General features: G+C 33.3%; 1 long non-coding RNA gene across 1 annotated transcript; it reads left to right on the forward strand.

Annotated features, from left to right (window-relative positions):
- The first annotated feature begins 6,519 nt into the window (after positions 1-6,519).
- Positions 6,520-9,074, forward strand: LOC136273647 (uncharacterized). The gene is made up of 3 exons (XR_010711833.1): positions 6,520-7,154; positions 7,539-7,682; positions 8,882-9,074. It is a non-coding gene; the product is annotated as an uncharacterized lncRNA (long non-coding RNA).
- The last annotated feature ends 3,370 nt before the right edge of the window (positions 9,075-12,444 follow it).

Consider the following 12,444-nt stretch of genomic DNA (forward strand, 5'->3'; position numbering starts at 1 on the left):
TATATCTCAAAACGGAAAAATATTTTGAAATGCTGTATAAAAGAAAAGATGCTCAAAATGATGTCCTTAACAACATGCAGCCTAAGAAATTTGGTTCAGCGGCCCCAATAAGGAGATAAGGGACCGGCCCCTAAAATATTTTTTCTCAGATATCTCAAGAATGGTAACGGATTTCTGAACACTTGTTGAACAAAATGTCTTTATAATCAAATGACCTTTCATTTGATACCATGAAAAAGGGGCTGGCCCCTAATATTAGGGACCTAAAGGGCTCTAAAGTCTTTTTCCTATAGTTCTTTACCGAGGGGTATTTCGTAATAGATTATAGAAGCAAATATGTTTATCTAACAGTTGTGTAGCCTAACATTATAATGATTTTTCTCATGTGTTACGTAATTAAGGATTTTTAGGGGTCAAAAGTCCAAAAATGTGATAACCTATATCTCAAAAAGATTTTTTTTTTTGAAATGCAGTATAAAAGAAAAGATGCTCAAAATAATGTACCTAATAACATGCAACCTTACAATTTTTGTTCAGCGGCCCCAATAAGGAGATAAGGTCCGGCCCCTAAAATATTCTTTCTGAGATATCTTAAGAACGGTGACGAATTTCTAAACACTTGTTGAACAAAACTCTTACACCTGGAACAAAATAGTATTAGGCACTTAAAATGAAGATCCTCTTTTCCTGTTTTAAATCATGTATAGCTGTTAAATAGCAAAATTAAGATCAATCATAAATATCAATTTCTAAAATCAGACGGAAGACCTCCTCGTTGCTCGCAACGAGATCGTGTCTAGTTATTTTTCTTTTTTTTTCTTACAAATTTTGTGCACGCGATTTCTCAGAAACGACTCGACCGATTTTCATGAAACTTTTAGATCTGATAGATAGTGATCTGAACCTTATAGATTTTTGATTTTATTGATGACGTCACTTCCGTTTTTGAAAAACTGACGTTTTAGCGATTTTCAGAGGGGTGGCTTGTCCCTCTAAGTTCTCCTAAACTATAAAAGATATTGAGTTCAAACTTTCAGGGATAGTAGACGAAAGATTGCAGATTTGCAATTTTATTTTCATTTTGATCTAGCTTTCAAAGCGCCGAAGCTCGCCTGGACCCGAAAATTAAGATGAAAAAAGCGTCTTAATTTTTTGTGGTTTTCTTTAATTATCTCTTTTCTGAAAAATATTTTGTTAAAACATGTAATGTAAAAATAGTTGCTATTTAAAAGACCTTTCTGTTGAAATCAGGAAAAAGGGGCTGGCCCCTAAAATTAGGGAACCAAGGGGCTCTAAAGTCTTTTATCTATAGCCTTTTACCAAGGGATATTTTGTAAAATATTATATAAGCAAATATGATTATCTCACAGTTTAGTATCCAAGCAATGTAATTATTTTTCCACGTGTTACGTAATTAGGGGTTTTTAGGGGCCGAAAGTCCAAAATTTCGATCACCCATATCTCAGAAAGGAAAAATATTTTGAAATGCAGTACAGAAGAAAAGTTGTTCAAAATGATGTTCTTAACAATATGCAAACTTCAAAATTTCGTTAAACGGCCCCTTAAAGGGGATAAGGGATCAGCCCTTAAAATCTTCTTTCTCATATATCTCCAGAACAGTAACAAATTTCTAAACACTTGTTAAACAAAATGTGTTTAGAATTAAATGACCTTTTATTTGATATCAAGAAAAAGGGGCTGGCCCCTTAAATTAGGGAACCAAATGGCTCTAAAATCTTTTATCTATTGCCCTTTACTGAGGGATATGTTGTAAAATGTTATAAAAGCATATATGTTTATCTCACAGTTATGTATCCAAGCAATGTAATGATTTTATCATGAGTTATGTAATTACGGGTTTTTAGGGGCCAAAAGTCCAAAACTCTGATCATTCATATCTCTGAAAGGAAAATTATTTTGTAATGTAGTAAAGAAAAAAAAGTTGTTCAAAATGATGTTCTTCACAATATGCAACCTTCAAAATTTCGTTCAACGGCCCCTATAAGGAGATAAGGGAATGGCCCCTAAAACCTTCTTTCCCAGATTAAAGAGCTCTAAAGTCCTTAATCTATAGCGTTTTGCTAAGAGCTTTTTTGTGAAAGGTTATTTAAGCTGAATTAGGTATAATACGTTTATATATCCTAACAATATAATGATTTTCTCTTGCGTTACCTAATAAGGGTTTTTTGGAGCCAGAGGTAAACAAGTTTAATCTTTTCTATCTCAATTTGGAGAAATGCAAGTATTTAAAAAAGCAATATAAGAGAAGTTATAAAATGCGATACAAAAAAGCATAAGTTCTTCAAACTTTTCTCCATATCATGTTTTTTTGTTGAAAATCAAAGTCGATAATGTCATATTTCCTTCTAAAAATCGGACGGAAGACCTCCTCGTTGCTCGCAACGAGATCGTGTCTAGTTATTATTATTTTTTTTCTTCCTTTTTTTGTGCACGCGATTTCTCAGAAACGGCTCGGCCGATCTCAATCAAACTTTAGGATGTGATAGAGTGGTCTGAACTTGATTGGAAATTTGTTGTATTGATGACGTCACATCTGTTTTTGAGATATTGAGATTTTTCTAATTTTTATATGGGTATTTTGTCTTCTGTTGTTCTCCTAAACTATAAAAGATATTAAGCTCAAATTTCTACGGTAGGTAAAGGAAAGATTGAAGTTTTGCATGATTGTTGTTTTGTATGTTTAGCACTACTGGCGCCAAAGCTCGCTATGGCTCGAAAATTGACATTAAAAAAGTCTTTTACCCATAACTCTTTACCGAGGGATATTTTGTAATAAATTATATAAGCAAATATGTTTATCTTACAGTTATGAAGCCAAGAAGTATAACGATTTTCTCATATGTTACGTAATTAGGGATTTTTAGGGGTCAGAAGTCCAAAACTTTGATCACCTATATCTCAAAACGGAAAAATATTTTGAAATGCAGTATTTAAGAAAAGATGCTTAAAATGATGTACTTAACACCATGCAACCTAAATAATTTGGTTCAGTGGCCCCAATAAGGAGATAAGGGACCGGCCCCTTAAACATTCTTTCTCAGATATCTCAAGAATGATAACGAATTTCTGAACACTTGTTGAACAAAATGTCTTAATAATTAAATGACCTTTTATTTGATACCAAGAAAAAGGGGCTGGCCCCTAATATTAGGGACCTAGAGGGCTCTAAAGTCTTTTTACTATAGTTCTTTACTGGGGGATATTTTGTAATAAATTATATAAGCAAATATGTTTATCTTACAGATATAAAGCCAAGCAGTATAACGATTTTCTCATATGTTACGTAATTAGGGATTTTTAGGGGTCAGAACTCCAAAAATTTGACCACCTATATCTCAAAAAGGAAAACTATTTTGAAATGCAGTATAAAAGAAAAGATGCTCAAAATGATGTCCTTAACAACATGCAGCCTAAAAAATTTGGTTCAGCGGCCCCAATAAGGAGATAAGGGACCGGCCCCTAAAATATTCTTTCTGAGATATCTCAAGAATGGTAACGGATTTCTGAACACTTGTTGGACAAAATGTCTTTATAATCAAATGACCTTTCATTTGATACCATGAAAAAGGGGCTGGCCCCTAATATTAGGGACCTAGAGGGCTCTAAAGTCTTTTTCCTATAGTTCTTTACCGAGGGGTATTTCGTAATAGATAATAGAAGCAAATATGTTTATCTAACAGTTGTGAAGCCCAACATTATAATGATTTTTCTCATGTGTTACGTAATTAAGGATTTTTAGGGGTCAAAAGTCCAAAAATGTGATAACCTGTATCTCAAAAAGAAAAAATATTTTGAAATGCAGTATAAAAGAAAAGATGCTCAAAATAATATACCTAATAACATGCAACCTTACAATTTTTGTTCAGCGGCACCAATAAGGAGATAAGGTCCGGCCCCTAAAATATTCTTTCTGAGATATCTCAAGAACGGTGACGAATTTCTAAACACTTGTTGAACAAAACTCTTACACCTGAAACAAAATAGTATCAGGCACTTTAAATGAAGATCCTCTTTTCCTGTTTAAATCATGTATAGCTGTTAAATAGCAAAATCAAGATCGAACATAAATCTCAATTTCTAAAATCAGACGGAAGACCTCCTCGTTGCTCGCAACGAGATCGTGTCTAGTTATTATTATTTTTTTTCTTCCTTTTTTTGTGCACGCGATTTCTCAGAAACGGCTCGGCCGATCTCAATCAAATTTTAGGATGTGATAGATAGTGGTCTGAACTTGATTGGAAATTTTTTGTATTGATGACGTCACATCCGTTTTTGAGATATTGAGATTTTTCTAATATTTATATGGGTATTTTGTCTTCTGTTGTTTTCCTAAACTATAAGAGCTATTAAGCTCAAATTTCTACGGTAGGTAAAGGAAAGATTGAAGTTTTGCATGATTGTTGTTTTGTATGTTTAGCACTACTGGCGTCAAAGCTCGCTATGGCTCGAAAATTGACATTAAAAAAGCGTCGTGAATTTTTGTGCTTTTCTCTCTTTATCTCTTTTCTGGAAAATATTTTGTTAAAACATGTAATGTAAAAAAAGTTTATTTTTACACGACCTTTCTGCTGATATCAGGAAAAAGGGGCTGGCCCCTCAAATAAGGGACCTAGAGGGCTCTAAAGTCTTTTACCCATAACTCTTTACCGAGGGATATTTTGTAATAAAATATAGAAGCAAATATGTTTATCTTACAGATATGAAGCCAAACAGTATAACGATTTTCTCATATGTTACGTAATTAGGGATTTTTAGGGGTCAGAAGTCCAAAACTTTGACCACCTATATCTCAAAACGGAAAAATATTTTGAAATGCAGTATAAAAGAAAAGATGCTCAAAATGATGTCCTTAACACCATGTAGCCTAAAAAATTTGGTTCAGCAGCCCCAATAAGGAGATAAGGGACCGGCCCCTAAAACATTCTTTCTCAGATATCTCAAGAATGGTAACGAATTTCTGAACACTTGTTGAACAAAATGTCTTTATAATTAAATGACCTTTCATTTGATACCAAGAAAAAGGGGCTGGCCCCTAATATTAGGGACCTAGAGGGCTCTAAAGTCTTTTTACTATAGTTCTTTACTGAGGGATATTTTGTAATAAATTATAGAAGCAAATATGTTTATCTTACAGATATGAAGCTAAGCAGTATAACGATTTTCTCATATGTTACGTAATTAGGGATTTTTAGGGGTCAGAAGTCCAAAACTTTGACCACCTATATCTCAAAACGGAAAAATATTTTGAAATGCAGTATAAAAGAAAAGATGCTCAAAATGTTGTCCTTAACAACATGCAGTCTAAAAAATTTGGTTCAGCGGCCCCAATAAGGAGATAAGGGACCGGCCCCTAAAATATTCTGTCTGAGATATCTCAAGAATGGTAACGGATTTCAGAACACTTGTTGAACAAAATGTCTTTATAATCAAATGACCTTTCATTTGATACCATGAAAAAGGGGCTAGCCCCTTATATAAGGGACCTAGAGGGCTCCAAAGTCTTTTTCCTATAGTTCTTTACCGAGGGGTATTTCATAATAGATTATAAAAGCAAATATGTTTATCTAACAGTTGTGTAGCCTAACATTATAATGATTTTTCTCATGTGTTACGTAATTAAGGATTTTTAGGGGTCAAAAGTCCAAAAATGTGATAATCTATATCTCAAAAAGAAAAAATATTTTGAAATGCAGTATAAAAGAAAAGATGCTCAAAATAATGTACCTAATAACATGCAACCTTACAATTTTTGTTCAGCGGCCCCAATAAGGAAATAAGGTCCGGCCCCTAAAATATTCTTTCTGAGATATCTCAAGAACGGTGACGAATTTCTAAACACTTGTTGAACAAAACTCTTACACCTGAAACAAAACAGTATCAGGCACTTAAAATGAAGATCCTCTTTTCCTGTTTTAAATCATGTATAGCTGTTAAATAGCAAAATCAAGATGGAACATAAATCTCAATTTCTAAAATCAGACGGAAGACCTCCTCGTTGCTCGCAACGAGATCGTGTTTAGTTCTTCTTATTAGGGTCTTCCGTTTTCAACGGAAGACCCTCTTGTTATTCTATTGTTTTTTTTTATTATTATTATTCTTCTTGTTTTTACTTCTGACTTCTTTTTTGCTTTATATCTCAAAAACTATTCAACCGATTTGCAAGAAATTTTCAGGGATTATGTTCAATACTTGTCCCTTGAAGATTTTAAACTTTCAGTCATTAAGTCACTTCCGTTTTCTAGTTACGTCATTTTTAAAAATTTCAAAAAGTGATTTTGTCCAGGACTTTTCTCGTAAACGGTTGTTTATAAAGACTTGAAATTCTCTGTGACTGTAAATCTGTGGATTTACTTATGGCAAATTTACAAAAAAAATTATTTTGTCACTTCCGGTTTCGACCGGAAGTGATTCTAATTTTTCGGAATTTTCATTTTTTTGAGCGAATAATAAAATTATATGCATGTTGTAGAGTTTGCAAAGTTGAATGCAAATCTGAAATTCGTTTTCAAATCGGATGATGCATTTCAGAGATATCGGGGTTTAAAAATTGATCTTTCCGGAAATTTTGATTCCGTGTTTTTGGTTTTAAAAATAGTGCAAATTTCACACTGAAAGTAATTTCTACTGAAAACAATTCGTACTGATAATTAAACTATATATAAAACACAAAATTATATGCATATTGTAGAGTTTGCAAAGCTTAATACAAAACTGAAATTCGTTTTCAAATCGGATGATGCATTGCAGAGATATCGGGGTTTAAATATTGATTTTTCCGGAAATTTTGATTCCGTGTTCTTGGTTTAAAAAATAGTGTAAAATTCACACTGAAAGTAACTCCTGCTGAAAACAATTCGTGCAGGTCATAAAACCGGACTCTGTTTTTTAATAGTTATTTAAAGTGTTTATCGATACAATTTCGTTATTTCGGTCGATAATTACGTTGTTAGTTTTTATTAGTCTTATTAGTTTTAATCGAAATAATTATCGTACGATTCCCCATTTCAACTCGCCATTTTTTGACTGCGAACAAACAGCTGATAGCGGTGTGTCTACATTTTTAAAAGAAGCAAGGCCTGCAAGACGTCGATAGTGGAAATTTCAGCTCAACTAACGTAGGACAGATTATAAAGGTATGTTTCAATACAGGATATGTCGTATTGACTTTTTCTTTTCAAAGTATTTGCACTAGATTCCTCTGACTTTAACCTCCGCTTTTGAAGTACGTCACAATATAAAAGCAGGCGTTAGAGTCAGTGGAGTCTCGGAATATTATCTGTCCAGTGTATTTTCACGGTAGCTGCAGAACTGTAGCTCTCCGGGAAAAAATATTGACAGACCGGAGAGCTACAGGGCCACCCATTGAAAAAATTGTACATGTATATTTATTGCGCAGAAAAACGTGCGCTAGTTTTGGACTGATTTACCTTATTTATACGCAAATTCTGTGAAAACAATTAGTACCATTAAATTCTTCATGCAATTTACTACTGATATCGCCTCTTTATTTTCCTCAGACTTTCTCCGAAACACGCTACCGACCTCGGAAAATCAAGTATGTTGAATTTACATCGAGATCGAGAGTCGCCATTTTTACATGTAAACAAAGTGGACCACATGAATTTACGGGACTGGTGATGGTGTTTAAAAGACTATCCGAGGCAAGTGAAGAAAGGATACCAGTAGTAAATTGCATGAAGAATTTAAAATTAAAAGCGATGGGAGTCCTAAGGTACACAAGAATAGAATGTTGTAATTAGAGTGCATGTTTGCATGATGATAACTTTACCCTAAATATCTAAATATAGCAGATCTTTACCATATCGCCTTCACTTAATTTATAGATTAAAAAACTCAGGCTTGTGTTTAATTAAATAAATACATTTGACAAAGTAAATATTCAATCTAATTAAAATTAGACCTTTTGTCTCGCTCTCTGTTATGTATGGTTATTGCTTGTGTAACAGGCATGTAAAACATCAATATTATATCAAGCTCAGAATTTAGGTCAATGTTCCATGATATCTATTAAACAGTCTTCTCAAGATATAAGTATTTCACAGAATCATTGTAATTTGAGAGATTAGATTATCTTTTATACATATTGATTCATTTTAGGTAAGCTTTACATGCATATCACATCTACATAGTATGTAAATAATTTTTACTGCATGTGCCTCAGATCTCTCTCTCTCTCTCTCTCTCTCTCTCTCTCTCTCTCTCTCTCTCTCTCTCTCTTTTAATCTTGGCAAAGACTGAAACTGTCAGAGGGCAACTTAATTTTGTGACAAAAATATCTCGATCTTCTAAAAGAAATCCAAAGTGCATTGAATTTTAAAATGAGCATGTATTATTAATCCCTCATTTTTATGCGCATTATACATACATGTAGTATTGTTTTTAAAACATGTAATTCGTAAGAAAAAAAAACCCTCGCTAAATTTATTCGCAATAAACCCCAGTAGAATTGACAAAACATGGTATACACGTAGCAGAAGCTTATACTTTGACACTGTTTGGATTGGTAATATTCCTTTGTAGTTTATGAATTGAAATATTGCTGTCGCACTTCAAGTAAAACAAACTCTCTCTCTCACTCCTGCTCTCTCTCTCTCTCTCTTAATCTGATATGTTTATACCCAAGAAATTATTTTAATGTTTAATATGATATTATGACTTGATAAGCACATTTTTGTTTTTGTTCTGGCTAAATGTTAATGTCATATATTTGGATATGTCATACTTATAACACTGCATGGTCAGTGTATTTTTTCCAAAAATATTATGTATATGTTAATGTAAACACAGCTATTACAAGTACATGTATGTTAACACAGCTAATTTTTTTTTTTTATTTCAGCTTAAAGCAGACTCTTGTTACCACATGGCTTTTACCTGTTGATTCTTGTGGTTTCAGCTCTTGAGGTTAACCTGTCACCTCTACCCACATGCATATTCCTTGTGTTCTACAGACTATCTACCGGTAATTCAAATTAAATCGGATAATGCATGAACAATAACGGAACTTTAAGAAAGCATCATGTCCTATTGTGGTTTGTTCATGTTTGATAAGAAATTATGAAAAACAAAATTAAGGCTGTTTAAAGAAATATGTGTTGTGAAAATTTGTTTTTCAATAAAAGTATGCAATTATGTTTCCTTCATTTTTTATTTTATAAAGATATCTAGATGTGTTTACATAGTTGAAAAATCACCCAACTCTTTCCAATTTTCTCCATTAAGATTACATGTAGGATATGTAAATGTACATTTGACTTTTGAATAACACCAGCAATGATAATTACTTTTGAAATGAGCAAGAAACAATCTATTTTCACCCTTTTACAGTATATGCATAAAAAAAGTAGAAAAAAACATGTCAAATTTGAACATTTTTAAGGAATTCTCCTCCGCCTCCAGCTACCCAGGTGTGTTTGAATTTAATTTTATTTAAGGCAGATCACTGGATGAAAAATCAAGTTTCAGCAAAACTGAAACTATATGGAAACCTTGCTGAAACTTGAAGTTGAAGTTTCATGTATAGTTTCCGCAATGCGGAAACCATTATATCGATTCAGCAAGTATCCGTTAGGTTTCAGTCAGCAGAAACTTTAGTCTAAGATTCCTGATGGTTTCCGCAATGCGGAAACTTAATGTGAATCGTGTGAATAGTTGTGTAAATTATTATGGAAATATCTATCAGTTTCAGAACATTTCCGCTAGGTTTCAGTATGCTGAAACTTTAAGTTAAGATTCCTGATGGTTTCCGCAATGCGGAAACTAAATTTGAATCATGTTAAAAGTTGTGTAAATTATTATGGAAATATCAATCAGTTTCAGAACATTTCCGCTAGGTTTCAGTATGCTGAAACTTTAAGTTAGGTTTCCAAATGGTTTACGCATTGCTGAAACTATTACTAAAATTGATTTTAGTTTAATAGTGATATCATTTTCAACAGGTTTAAGTTTAATTCTAGCCTAATGATAATGAATCCGTACATACTAAAATGTATAGTAAGGTTTCAGCGTGACTGAAACTATATGTATACATGTAACTATCTTCAAATGTGGCAAATAAGGCGATTAAGAACCTTACTAAGTAATTAATTGAATTTGAAAAGAAAAACTGATGTCTGGTCTTGTTTAATGCATATGATGAAATCATTAATCTTAGGTACTCGGGCACGTGTATACATGTGTATACATTCTTTGTCCAGGTGACCTCCTCTGTGATTTTCCTGTATATTCTGTGTGGATTGCAGGGTTTTTTCTGTCAGGAGTGAACAAAAGACTGTTACATAACATATACACAGTACGAAGCGTGAGTTTATAACTGGAGCTCGGCGGGAATTTTTTTTCAAATTGTGTGTACCTGAGTTAGTAAAACTGATAAGTAAATTATAATTATTTAGTAAAATAAATCAATATACCTATTTTGTAAGACTCGAGCTCCTTCTTAAATCATTTAGTTATCATTTGAATGAACCTTGAGGTACAGTAACTAATTAAGCAAACAAATTAAGGTAAAGTCGTTGTAAATTTTTACAAATCGTACTAAATATTCGTACAACCTGAAGTTTAGAGCTAATTCATTTCCTTTTTAATACCACGCCAACACATGTACACAGGAATTTTTAAAAAAAAAACTCTACAGTTGATAATAACAAGTAAAACCCACTTGGAGTTTGAGTCTAATATAATAATTGTTTAATTATATTTACATGCATTTCAGACCTTACTACATGTTTGACTGTATCATGTATCATGTATCACTGGCGTCGGAAGCAAATTGAAAGTGGGGGGGGGGGGGGGGGGGGCTAGGCTAATCCTCAGAAATATTGAGAAAAACCCCAATTCCCAAAATCATGAAAATCCTAATCCGTGGGGGGGGGGGGGGGGGGGGGGGTTATACCTATACTATATACTTCCGAAAATAAATTTCCCTACCCATTTTTTTCCCCAAAAATCATGAAATTCCTAATCCGTGACGGGGGGGGGGGGGGGGGGGTTATGCCTATTACTCCAACTTCTCAATCTTTCAAGGTAAATACAAAGTATTGAAATGCACGAATCACATAGGCGTCGAACCGGGGGGGGGGGGGGGGGGGCTATATGCCTATTGGTTAAGTCTAACTTTGCACTAAGCCCCCCCCCCCCCTCCCCCCCGGTTCGACGCCTATGTGATTCGTGCATTTCTATACTTTGTATTTACTTTCTGTACTGTAAACACAAATTATTTATAATTTTACTGAAGTTATACGTTATATTACAAAATCAGTTTAAAATCCAGCACTAGCCATGTGGTGCACGTGATTTTAATCCCATTTTTAAAATTTGATTATACATTCGTATACAATATACCAAATAATTAAAATTATATTTTGTTTATATATCAGTCCGACGTGTACGTCTTACTTCCCGGCTTGTTTAACGCGTTTGTATTTTAATTTCATAAGTATTCTTAACGTAATGTTCATCGCATGACCAATCAGTGCACATGTGTAACTCTAAAATAATTGCCATCAATTCATCGTAGTTGTAAATTCACCGTACGGGTGAACGCTGTTAACCGGACCCCGTTAATTGATCGGCATCTAATTATATTTGTGATTTCTGTGTGTTCATGCAGAATCTGCTCAGTGATGAACATAATATTTTCACACCTCTATATTTTGAATAAGAATATGACCGTGCTTAGAATCGCGGTGAAAATTGGACAAGTCAAGACTAACTTGTCAGTAAACTATATATGGCTCTATCATATTTAGTTTGGCAAAATCATCAGTACATGTAAATAAAATATAGTTAAAGACAAAATCTGATACATATGTCTCATTAAAACTTGTTTAATTTCATTAGACATTTGTAAACAAACGGTCGGCCATTTTTTTTGGTTAATCACGTGTTACAAATACAATTGTAACAAACACACACCAATACTTTGTCGTATTTAACCAGGAAATACTGATTTCGACAGTTCTTATTTAAAATAAATATACATGTAAAAAGTATACTATTCGGTAAAAAATGATAATTTTGATTAAACATTATTCATTTTAAACTATCCCAAGATGCACTTTTCCAAGATTTAGCGGGTTCTGATTGGTCAGTATTGGCGCACTTTATGATTCCGAGCGAAGGTTAAAATGGACAAAAAGGTGCTGTTGTAAAATGGATAATTGAGAAGCATTAATAGCCTCTACAACAAGGAGATAATGCAGGAACGAAGAACTCGTGTCAAGGTAACTTAATTCTAAATATAGATACTCCCAATAACATTTTCAAGGCTCTAATTTATATCTCATTTGTAAACGAGATCTCGCGCCATCAAATCAAGATGGCGTCATTTTTTCAAACTTGGTTCGGCGTTTTAATTTTTATTATCGTATCTCTTTTAAATATACGTTTTGACCAAGTTAACCA

Source organism: Magallana gigas, chromosome 1 (genome assembly GCF_963853765.1).
Source record: "Magallana gigas chromosome 1, xbMagGiga1.1, whole genome shotgun sequence".
Lineage (NCBI taxonomy): Eukaryota > Metazoa > Mollusca > Bivalvia > Ostreida > Ostreidae > Magallana > Magallana gigas.